The sequence below is a fragment of the Nycticebus coucang genome, chromosome 2, assembly GCF_027406575.1.
Source record: "Nycticebus coucang isolate mNycCou1 chromosome 2, mNycCou1.pri, whole genome shotgun sequence".
In the NCBI taxonomy this organism is placed as follows: Eukaryota; Metazoa; Chordata; class Mammalia; order Primates; family Lorisidae; genus Nycticebus; species Nycticebus coucang.
Window position 1 is genome coordinate 72,081,155 of NC_069781.1, and position 12,663 is coordinate 72,093,817.

Genomic DNA, 12,663 nt, shown 5'->3' on the forward strand with positions numbered 1-12,663 from the left:
CTTACCGACTGAGCCACAGGCACCGCCCAGATTTCCATTTATAAATGTTTGTCTGAAGCACACAGAGCTGTTAGGGATGCAGTTGAACTAAATGTGAGTATAGTTTTGTCGTCGCTGTTGTGGTCTCTGGGGCCCCAAGCAGGCAACAGCCAGTAGGCAGATTGAAAGTACAAGCTTGCAAGAGGTGGGCTCCCCGGAGGTGCAGGAGAGCCCCGCCTCCAAGTAACCTCCCTCGTGGCTGCTAGAGAGCGGAAAGGTACCTCTGCAGCAGGTATTTATTGAAACACTATACCACAGGTGTGGGGAGTCCCACGTACAAGGTACCGTGCTTAAGGATCGCTATGTGCTCGTTCCCCTGCTCAACTCCCACCCTCCAGCACCACAGATGTTTAAAGTCCAACACCTGCTTACCAACGAGCAACCACGTTAGAGCACTAAGTTGCTTGAGGGCTTATCTCCAGGCTGCAAAACATCTCCACGCTGGCCAGGAGATTGTCCCCCTCCCAGTACCTCCCTGGAGAACCAGCGACTGCTCCTATAAGCATGGTGCTCAGTCTCCCACATAGTTTGTTCATTGATTTGTCATCTCAGATTCTGTGATGAAGTGAATTACCGGGAATATTGAGCTAGCTGTATGTAAGAGTGTGAATTTTCAGTGAACATTGGTTTATACATCTCAGCACCTACTGTGTGCATAGCAATCTGCTGTGCCCCTGCCCACAAAGAGCTTACAATTTACTTGTAAGATTCTGGGTTGGAGGAGGCTGAGGGTGGATTGCCTGAGATGATAGGTTCGAGACCAGCTTGAGCCAGAACAAAACCTCATCTCTAAAAATAGCTGGGCCTTGTGGCGGGCACCTGTAGTCCCAGCTACTTGGAAGGCTAAGGCAAGAAAATCACTTAAGCCCAAGAGTTTGAGGTCGCTGTGAGCTATGATGCCATGGCACTCTATCAAGGGTGACAAAGTGAGACAATGTCTCAAAAAAAAAAAGAAAGATTCTGGGTTGGAGTGCAAATTTCTCCATATGACTTTGATCTATGAAAAATTATCTTTCTGAGGGCGGCGCCTGTGGCTCAAAGGGGTAGGGAGCCAGCCCCATATGCCAGAGGTGGCGGGTTCAAACCAGCCCCGGCCAAAAAAACTGCAAAAAAAAAAAAAAAAAAATTATCTTTCTGGCCAGGCATGGTGGCTCACACCTGTAATCCTAGCACACTGGACAGCTGAAGTGGGAGGATCCCTTGAGTTCAGTAGTTCAAGACCAGCCTGATCAAAAGTGAGACCCCATCTCTACTAAAAATAGAGAAACTAGCAGGACACGGTGGCACATGCCTTTAGTCCCACCTACTGGGGAGGCTGAGATAAGAGGATTGCTTGAGCCCAGGAGTCTGAGGTTGCTGTGAGCTATGATGACAACATGACACTCTACCTAGGATGAGAGAGTGAAGCTCTATCACAAAAAAAGAAATAAAGAAAATTATCTTTCTCCCAAGCATGATAAACTGTTTGAGTAGGACTCTTAGAACGTAACCTTCTCTTCTTGTTTTTGCTCTGCAGGACATAATGATGTATCCTCAGGGCAGCAAAAAGGAAAAACAAATACTCCGGGACTTCCACTGATTGCCATTTCAAACTAACCATCTGGCTTGATTACATAGGTCAACTTGTGTTCCAGATAAATATTATGATTTTTAATCTCTCCGTATGTTTCTTTAAAAGCATTCAGAAAGTAAACTAAAAGAGGCCTCTTGTAGAAAGGAGAATGGTCCAAGTCCAAGGAATGGAATAACAGACATAGTGTCCCCTATTCTGCCTCCCACGGTAGGTGCTGTCCTGGTTTCCCCATGGCTGGTAGGACCATGCAGCTGTGCACCGCTGGTGAGCAGGAAGCACTGTGGGGAGTGCCCACTTACATGTATATGAGGGACCATGGAGTCATCAGAAACTCAAGACATGCTCCAGTTCCTTTTGGGTGGCAGTGTCCTGCGGAAGGCTCTAAGCCTGGGGTCATGCAGGTCTGAGTGGGGTTTGGGCATTAATTGGCTGAGTGGGGAACAGCCTGGCAGGATTAGGGTGAGGGCAGTTGAAGTCCCACACAAGGTATGCATGGTGTGCCCTGACCTCGTCCTCACCCGTGGTACTGCCCTGCTGGTCTCAAAGGGTTTTCTTTTCTTTTTCTTTTTCATTTTGAGACACAGTCTCACTAAAAAAAAGCCAACAAAAAGTCTCACTATGTTGTGCCAGGCTAGTGTACTATGTCAGCTAGCTCACAGTAACCTAAAACTCTTGGGTTCAAGCAATCCTCCTGCCTCAGCCTCCTGAGTAGGTGGGACTACAGGCACCTCCATAATGCCTGGATGATTTTTCTATTTTTAGTAGTATGGGGTGTCACTCTTGCTCAGGCTGGTCTTGAACTCCTGAACTCCAGGGATCCTCCCATCTCAGCCTCCCAGAGTATTAGGATTATAAGCATGAGCCACTGTTTCTGGCCTCAAAGGATTTCCACTCTGCACGATGTTGAGCATATGGATTGGCTCGGCTCCCAGGAATGAACGAATTCTGTGATACAACTGACTTAGGGACAAACCCTTCTCTGCCCAGGGAGGAAATTTGACAAATAACTGAATTTGTCAAAGCTTAAAGCTAGGTGGTCATGGGGGCAGGGAAGGAGTGCTGTAAATGCCCAGGTGATGTTAGGGAAAGGCAGAGCATGAGGATGGAATTTGTATCCAGATTCTGGCTTCCACTCAAAAAAATCAGAAATTCCTGACATGCTGCCATTCATGGTCTGTTTATCTTAATTGACACCCCAGCCCCACCTCATGGTTTCCTGTGCAACTTTGAAGCCAAGGGTCTGTTTGTTGGCAAGAAAAATCTACCCAGGCAGTCTCTGTCCTTACATTCTGGCCCCAGCTCTCCCTGTCAGCCTGTGGCAGAGAAAGGCTTTTCTCAAACTAGTGACATTGTCTGGGCAAATTCAAATGTGAGTGTGTTGGTTTTCAGTCCTGATGATTTCCTTGGAGACTTTTTCGTAGTGTCTTACCAAGCACATCGGGGGTGAGGAGTGAGAGGAGGCCTTGATGCTGTTTGGTGGCTGCTCCCTGCAAGGCGCTGCTGGCTGGGCTGCCCAGAATATGCTCTGTGGATGGACTGCCAGCATTGGGATCTTCACCTATGTATTTTACAAGGAAAGTTTCACTTGAGACATACAATTTTAATTTTATTTTTGAATAAATAATGGAGGCACATTGGTCAAAATGCAAAAGCACAAAAAGATATTCAGAGAAAAGCAAGACTACCTCCCACTTCTATTATCAATTTCTTATGAATCATCTCAAAGATGTTCTGTTAATATATAATCATGCACATGTATCTATTTTTACTTTTGAAAATATGAATAATAACATAACGTTTCACTGTGTGGAATCTTGGACATCGCATTTTTAGATTGTAGAAAAAGCAAAAACAAAGCATGGATATGTTTTTCTTCATAATTGAGGCCAAAATACAAGTATTAAGAGTTGTGCTTGGAGTAACAATGTGTCTATAGGAAACAAAGTGTGTGTGTTTATGTGCTTACGCGTGGCAGATATCTTGAGTCATACAGTCTGCCTATCCATTTCAATGGCATTTTTCCGGTTTTTGTGTAAATGTACAAAATGTATATGTATGCTTATATAGCAAATTAAAACCTTGCCATAGAAATTGAGTATTTGACAGCTAAATTGTCTTATTCCTGTTGGAAAGCATTTATTTGGTGTAGTTGTTGATCCAAAATTCTTGGTGTTTTAGGCACAGTTGCAAGGGAGCTTCTGTGAGAAAGGCTCTTCTGTGGAATTCCTTTTGTGTGGAGCACTCCTTCGGAATTCCGAGAAGCAGGAGCAGTTGGAGTGGGTCCTCACCTGTGGATTCTTAGAAAGTGGTGCTAAGAAGCCACTGAACTCTGTTCTTGGTACATTATGCAATGTTCTGAGGCAGAGGAACAAGCAGGGTCAGAAGCAAGCAAGAAAACAACTTACTGCTTAGGTTCCTGATGATTGCTTGAGTTCCTTTACGGCTGGGAGTGCAAAATAGTGCACGGTGCCTGGCTGCCTGCTGCCCAGCTGTCCAGCTGCCCGGCTGCCTGGCTGACCCCAGAGCAGTAGGCAAGGATCTGCAAGATGACAGCTTGTCCCCAAGTGCTTCTTCTTCTTCTTTTTTTTTTTTAAGAGCTAGAGTCTTACTTTATCGCCCTTAGTAGAGTGCTGTGCTGTTACAGCTCACAGCAACCTCCAACTTCTGGGCTTAGGCGATTCTCTTGCCTTAGCCTCTCGAGGAGCTGGGACTATAGGCACCCGCCACAACGCCCGACTATTTTTTGTTGCAGTTTGGCCAGGGCCAGGTTCGAACCTGCCATCCTCGGTATATGGGGCTGGTGCCCTACCCACTGAGCCACAGGCACCACCCCCCAAGTGCTTCTTTTTTTTTTTTTTTTTTGTAGAGACTAAGAGTTTCACTTTATGGCCCTCGGTAGAGTGCCATGGCATCACACAGCTCACAGCAATCTCCAACTCCTGGGCTCAAGCAATTCTCTTGCCTCAGCCTCCCAAGTAGCTGGGACTACAGGCGCCCACCACAGCGCCCAGCTATTTTTTTGTTGCAGTTCGGCCAGGGCCGGGTTTGAACCCACCACCCTTGGTACATGGGGCCGGCACCTTACCGACTGAGCCACAGGTGCCACCCCCCCAAGTGCTTCTTGATGGAAACAGCAGTTCTCATTTGTCTGGTTTTCCCCTTGGTTAGTTTCATTGTATTGTCCAGAAGACAGGTACAAGAATCAGGCCTGTGCACAGGAGCAAGATGTTTGTCAGGTTGGAAGGAGAAGGGTGAAGAGAGTGCACAGCTATGAGATGTGCTCTGGGGGAAAATCGGGTTTCCTTCTCCTCTCCATTCCTAATACACAGATTTTTCCTAAGGTTGTGCAGCACAAGGTTTGGATGGCACAATTGCCTCTATTATTTTTTTAATTACCTTTCAGACCCACCCTCTACAACCCACAATTGACTTTTTACCATCCTTCTCTTACTAGGTAGGGGAGGAAGGCTGCCACTTTGGAATTAAGGACTATTTTCTCTAGAAAGGGAGCTCTTTTCTAGGGGAGAAGAAAGTGCAGTGGTGGGTATTGTATGTTTAGTTAGGATCTGGGGTTTCATTTAGATCCAGTCATGCCCCTAAACTTGCGCTTACAGGCCGGATTCTGCTCAGTTCAAAGTTAGGTAGGTTCAGCAGGAAGACCTCTGATTGTGGACTTTTCCCTGTTTTTTCTCTTTCTCTCCCTCCATTACTGTCTGGACTTCGAAGTAACTCAAACTCTGGACTTCTGAATACAGTAGGTTGGTTCTTGTGTACATTTGGCCAAAGGGAGGTTTCACAAGTGGGTATGAGAAATGGCAACCGGTGAACAAACATTTGAAACAATTCAGACAATCACTAATCTGTGTTTTTAAGGAGTTCCTTTTATTTTTTGAGGCTGGGGAAGCCTGAGGTGTTAGATGTTTTTCACAGTAAGAAGTAGCTTAACTCTCAGGTGATCAAGTTACAGACAGTCTTGGTTTCAGGCCAGAAAGTTTAGTCCTGATGATCAAGGGATGAGTGAATGGGAAAGGCTTCTCACACCATTTCCACTTTCAGAAGCATGACTAGACACCTACCTACCGGACTCTTGATGGATGGCTCAAGAGTGTTCCTTAGCTTGGTGTACAGGGGACAGCTCATTCTGTTAACTCCCTTTCTTCTCAAGAAGTTAAAATTGGGCATAAAGACAAGGCTTTGATGAGGGCTAACTGGGAAAGTTTATGTTATCTTCAAGTTGGGTGGGGCAGAGTTTACAGGTGCTTGAGAAGAGGTGGGGGAACCTGCAGCTTGTGATTTCAAGATTGTCCTTTTTTAAGCACCAAAGGAAACAAGAAAAGATTCATTTTTCTCTGCTGTACCTTTGTTTGTAATGTGAAATGTGGTTTCAGTCGGAAGACCAGGAACACCCCATGTTTCCTTAAGGTCCTAGGTTCCCTACACTTGAGACCATATTTACATTTCTGGGTCCTATCTATAAATATTTTGCCCTTTATTTATGCCTGTGCTCATTACCTCCAGGACAGCTATTCTGGGACATCTGAAACAATGGATTTTCTGGTGAAAGAAAAATTCAGACCTCCACCATTCTAAGAGGTGGAGGTTTTCACATTCTCCAGGAGAATTAGCATCCCCCATAGTAGTACCGATGATTTTCACAGTTGAATGCAACCGCTTGAGATTTTAAAAAGTACAAGTGGCCTAAAGGAAGAACAAAATAATAATAACATTTATTAATAATACTAATTATTATTATAATTATCTTGTATTTTTTATTTTTGTTTTTGAGACAGAGCCTCAAGCTGTCACTCTGGGTAGAGTGCCATGGCATTACGGCTCACAGCAACTTCCAACTTCTGGGCTTAAGCGATTCTCTTGCCTCAGCCTCCCAAGTAGCTGGGACTACAGGCACCCACCACAATGCCTGGCTATTTTTTGTTCGTAGTTGTCATTGTTGTTTGGCAGGCCTGGGCTAGATTTGAACCTGCCAGCTCTGGTGTCTGTGGCTGGCACCTTAGTGGCTTGAGCTACAGGCGCCGAGCCAATAATTATTATTCTTTGACACAGAGTCTCAGTCTGTCGTCCTCGGTAGAGTGCTGTGGCATCATATCTCAAAGCAAACTCAAACTCTTGCTTCAGTCTCCCCAGTAGCTGGGTCTACAGGCACCCACCACAACACCCGGCTGATTTTTCTATTTTTTTTAAGTAAAGACAGGGTCTCAGGCAGTGCCCATAGCTCAGTGGATAGGGCACTGTCCACATACACCCAGGCTGACAAGTTCTAACCCAGCCTGGACCAGCTAAACAACAATGACAACTGCAGCAAAAAAATAGCCAGGCACTGTGGTGGGCGCCTGCAGTCCCAGCTACTTGGGAGGCTGAGGTGAGAGAATGGCTTAAACCTATGAGTTTGAGGTTGCTATGAGCTGTGACACTACAGTACTCTACAGAGGGTGATATAGTGAGACTCTGTCTCAAAAAAAAGACAGGGGGCGGTGCCTGTGGCTCAATGGAGTAGGGCACGGGCCCCATATATCAGAGGTGGCGGGTTCAAACCCAGCTCTGACCAAAACCTGCAAAGAAAAAAAAAAAGACAGGTTCTGGCCTGAGCTCAAGCATTCACCTATGTCAGCCTCCCAGAGTGCTAGGATTCCAGGCGTGAGCCACTGCCCCCAGCCCAAAATAATTAATTATAAAGACACAGAAGTATAAAAATGGCCAATCTTTTTTTTTGGAGATAGGGTCTCACTATGAGTGCCATGGCGTCACAGCTCACAGCAACCTCAAACCCTTGTGATTCTCTTTCCTCAGCCTCCCAAGAAGCTAGGACTGTAGGCGCCTGCCACAATGATGCCTGGCTGTTTTTTATTGCAGTTATCATTGTTTAGTTGGTCTGGGCTGGGTTCGAACCCACCAGCCTCGGTGTATGTGGCTGGCACCTTAACCAATGTGTTACAGGTGCTGAGCCAAAATTGCCAATCTGGAGATGGAAGTTTCTAGCTGAGAGAGCCCAGGAAGAAGTTCTTAGGAGCAGAGGGCTAGTACTGGGCCCACTGTGGCCACCTCTGAATGCCCCTGGGATGGCTTTCCTTGGGCTCCCTTTTCTGAGGTTTCTGTTAACTCACCTGGCACAGAATGATTTCATAAAAATGAAAAATCTATGATCACTAAAGAAAATCATAATAGAAAAAGTCATGCGTGGGAAGCAAGGCTTGTCGATCCTACAGTGCCTATGTCCTATTTAACAAGCTGGAAAAATTTTATAAACATTTTGTGAGCTTCCTCATACCCTGTTTCCTTTCCCTTCTAAGTGGTAGGTGCCATCTGGGTCCTCCTGTTCCTTCTGGCAATTGGAGAAAAAAAAGGCTACCACTAATCACCTTGCAATACTCACGGCTTAGTTTTTCCTCTAGACTGGTCCTGTGGAGCTGCTTGTCACTCCCTTCCCAGGGTCCTAGCCTCCCTCTTCCCTTGGGGGACCCCATCCCCACCCACTTCCTCCTTCCCAGGAGTAGTCCCAGGTTCAGACCCATAGTAAAAACTTTAACTCTCTTTCACATCTGTGGGAATTAGCGTACATGGCTAGGGAGGGCCACTACCACAGGAGTCAAAAATAAGCCATAGGAAGGAGAACTTTACTATGAGAACAAAGGTCCAGAAGCAAAATCAAAACAATGCATCTGAGCACCAACACGTGCCAGGAAAGCAGTAGCTTTTTGCTGAAGGAAGGCAGGAGGTGGCATCTTGTGTTCCCAGAGAGAGAGATCTGGAGTTTGGTTTTATAATAGTTCAGGATTCTCCTCAGATTCCAGCATTGATCTGGAGTTCTTGTCATTTCTGTGACTTGCTCCTGAATCTGAGTCCTTGAAGTGTATTTTTCAGATAAGTTGACCTAGTGCGAGACACTAGCCAAATTCGTATCTCTCTAATCTTATTATGTCTCCTGCAATAGGGGTGTGGGGAGATTCCTTCACTGGAAGAATTATGTTGGCAGTTTGACTGTGAGGACCTTGGTTTAAATAATCCTTTTGGCTCTAAGCAATTTCCATTTAGCTATTTCTAGTTATTTCGACTACCATAGCATTATTTTCCTCCATGCATGGAGCCAGTTAAAAATCAGCCATTAACTTGGTTATGTCAACCAGCTTAATGGATGGTTGTCTGGAGATTATGAAACAACAGGACTGCAGGACTGTATTGCTTTCCTTCTCCAGGTCAGGCTATGAGAATGAGCCAGCAGCACCCAGTGTAGACCACTGGGCTGGATAATTGGCTCTGCTGGGTTGACCTGAGTCATAGAGGGACAGCAGGGAAATTTGTTGCACTTCTCTGCACAGACTTCCCACACATTCCAGAACTATAGTGCCCATTCTCTTGTGCCAGAGGCTAAGAAGGCTGTTTAGTGAAGAGTACTTGCTATTTGGGTTGATTACTTCTGCTTGTAGAATCTTAACAACTTGTGGAAAAATGTGAAATGCTGAAATTCACGTGAGCCTGTGAGTGTGGGTTATCTGGCCAGCAAAGCCCAAGAGTAATAACACAGCCTCTCCTAACATGGGCTGATACAGCTTCCTTTAGTAGTTTGCTAAGGCCGTCATATCACAGAGCATCACAAACTGAGTGGCTTAAGACAACAGGAGTCTATTCTCTCACAGTTCTGCAGGCTAGAAGTCAGAAATCAGGGGTGGCACCTGTGCCTCAGTGGGTAGGGTGCCACCACATACAGCGAGGCTGGCGGGTTCAATCCAGCCCAGGCCACTTAAAACAACAATGACAACTGCAACAACAACAACAAAAATAGCCGGACGTTGTGATGGGCGCCTGTGGTCCCAGCAACTTGGGAGGCTGAGGCAAGAGAATCGCTTAAGCCAATGGTTCTTAACCTTCCTAATGCTGTGGGCCTTTAATAAAGTTCCTGTGGGTCACAATCCACAGGTTGTGAACTGCTGGTTAAGCCCAAGAGTTTGAGGTTGCTGTGAGCTGTGACACCACGGCACTCTACCAAGGGTGACATAATGAGACTCTATCTCAAAAACAAAACAGAAATCAAGGTGTTGGCAGGGCTGGCTCCTTTTTGGCAGCTCTGAAGACAAATCAGTTCCGTGCCCCTCTCCTTGGGGTCTGGTGGTGGGTGACGATCTCTGGCATTCCTTGGCTAGTCGAGTCCACTCCATCACTCCAGTCTCTGCTTCTGTGTCTCATAGCATTCTTCTTGTGTGTGTGTGTCTGTGTCCAAATTTCCTGCTTCTTACAGGATAGCAGTTATAGGATTTTTTTAGGGCTGACCCTAATCCAGCATGATCCTCATTTTAACTTGATCACATAAATAAACACCCCATTTCCAAATAAGATTATAGTCCTAGGTGCCAGGGGTTAGCATTTCTTTTTTTTTTCTTTCTTTCTTTCTTTTTTTATTTTTTTGAGACAGAGCCTCAAGCTGTCGCCTTGGGTAGAGTACTATGGCATCATGGTTGCTCACGGCAACCTCCATTTCCTGGACTTAAGCGATCCTTTTGCTTCAGCCTCCCAAGTAGCTGGGACTACAGGGACCTGCTACAACACCAGCTATTTTTTGGTCGAGGTTGTCGTTGTTTCGCAGGCCCGAGCTAGGTTCGAATCGCCATCTCTAGTGTATGTGGCTGGCGACTTAGCTGCTTGAACCACAGGCGCCGAGCCAGGGGTTAGCATTTCAACATATCATTTTAGAAGACACAATTTAACCCACAACACTCCCCTTAACAATCTCTCTCCTTGACTGTCATGAACCACATCTCCTGTGCCCAGGGTCTCCTCTCTGTGCCCTCTCCACGTCACCAATAGAATCATCTTTCTATAGCAGCAGTTCTCAACCTGTGGGTCGTGACCCACAGGAACTGTATTAAAGGGCCGTGGCATTAGGAAGGTTGAGAACCACTGTTCTATAGTGTAGGAAGAATCATTATTCTGCAGCTGGGAAACACTCTGACTTCCAAAGGCTAACCTCCCGATTTGACAGGCAAAGCCCTTCAGAAATTGTTCTCATTGAGAGCTGGACCCTTTGTCCTGATGGCATGATGTAGGGTAAGGACCTGTCCCTCTTGTGGAGGATCTTAATTGAAGCTGGTCTCGCCTGCCAGGCACTGCTAATTAATTTCCCCTCCTACTGGGCTTGTGAATCACTGTGCCCCGAGATTACACGGGAAATGACTGGATTCCTTGCATGGTTGTTCCTAAGGATACCATCCTTATCTCCTCAGCTGTGGACTTACTGTCTTTTCTTTTGTTTCTTTTTTTTTTTTTAGAGACAGAGTCTCACTTTGTCACCCCCGGTAGAGTGCCGTGGCATCACAGCTCACAGTAACCTCCAGCTGCTGGGCTTAGGCAATTCTCTTGCCTCAGTCTCCAGAGTAGCTGGGACCACAGGCGGCTGCCACAACGCCCAGCTATTTTTTGGTTGCAGTTTGGCCGGTGCTGGGTTTGAACCCATCGCCTTTGGTATATGGCGCTGGCGCCCTGCTCACCGAGCCACAGGCACCACCCAGACTTATTGTCTTTTCACTCATTTCTTTTCTTTTTTTTTTTTTTTGGCCAGGGCTAGGTTTGAACCCACCACCTCCGGCATATGGGACCAGCACCCTACTCCTTGAGCCACAGGCACGGCCCTTTTCACTCATTTCTTAAACTTTTAGTGGAAGAAGTCAAGATTATCTATAAGGCAGTGGATTATAATGACTCATGAAACTGATTCTCAGAAAACTGTATTTTCTTTTCTTTTTTTTTAAATTTCAAATTAATATGAGGGTACAAATGTTTAGGTTACATTGTTTTCTTTCTTTCTTTCTTTTTTTTTTTTTTTGAGACAGAGCCTCAAGCTGTTGCCCTGGTTAGAGTGCTATAGCATCATTGCTCACAGCAACCTCAAACTTCTGGGCACAACAGAGTCTCCTGTCTCCGCCTCCCAAGTAGCTGGGACTACAGGCGCCCGCCACATCGCCCGGCTATTTTTTTTTTTGGTTGCAGCCATCATTGTTGTTTGGCGGGCCCGGACTGGATTTGAACCCGCCAGCTCAGGTGTATGTGGCTGGCACCTTAGCCGCTTGAGCTGAGCCGTTACATTGTTTTCAATTCTAAGGTAAAGTTCACATTGAAGTTGAGCCCTTCTAGGGGGCATGATGAATGTCTTCTCTTTTCTTCATCTACTCTGCCAAAGTAATGTATCTCTGGTGAATTTATTTCATGTGATCATGTCTGGGGTGGGAGCAGGGGGCTGAGGAGGAGGGTGAAAGTGTTTCCTTGAGGACAAAGAAAGACTGAAAATAGGGTGGCTCCTGTAGCTCAAGCCGCTAAGGCACCAACCATGTATACTAGAGCTGGTGGGTTCAAATCCAGCCTAGGCCTGTCAAACAATGACAACTACAACCAAAAAACAGCTGGGTGGTTGTGGCGGGTGCCTGTAGTCCCCGATACTTGGGAGGCTGAGGCAAGGGAATCGCTTAAGCCCAGGAGTGGGAGTTTGCTGTGAGCTGTGATGCCATGGCACTCTACCCAGGGCAAGAGCTTGAGGCTCTTGCTTCAAAGAAAAAAAGAAAGACTGAAAATAATATTCAGAGTCCAGTAGGCCTAATAATAGAGCAAGAATAAAATCAATCAGTTCTAAGGTTTAAGTGACTGAGTCCCTAATATCTTGAAGCCAGAAATTTTCCTAAGTCGTCCTTAAAATTTTTGTTAAACTTTTAGTAGCATGATTTGTCTATGTGCAGAGGTGCAGAGAATGAACCATAGAATGTCATTTGTACCTAAAAAGTGCCCTTCAGTATAAGTGTTATACGTGAAGCAGACCTTTACCTTGCCCCATGAGTTAAAGAGTGAAATTGGGAGTTGGAGAGACCGGATTAAGAGTCCTTTCATTTAAAGCTGTGTGACCTTGGGCTAGTGATCTTCTTCAATTTACATTTTCTAGGTTGTATGAAGAGAATTTGATATATTTTCTGGCAGAACAATGTTCAATAAAAGTCAAATGCTATTATTTTATTCTTGTTTTTATATCCACGTATTGTCATTATATACTGCAGCCA

General features: G+C 45.7%; 1 protein-coding gene across 1 annotated transcript in view; it reads left to right on the forward strand.

Moving 5' to 3' along the window:
• GLDC (glycine decarboxylase) overlaps positions 1–12,663 on the forward strand; it is a 118,190-nt gene that overhangs the window by 15,748 nt on the left and 89,779 nt on the right. The window lies entirely within an intron of this gene.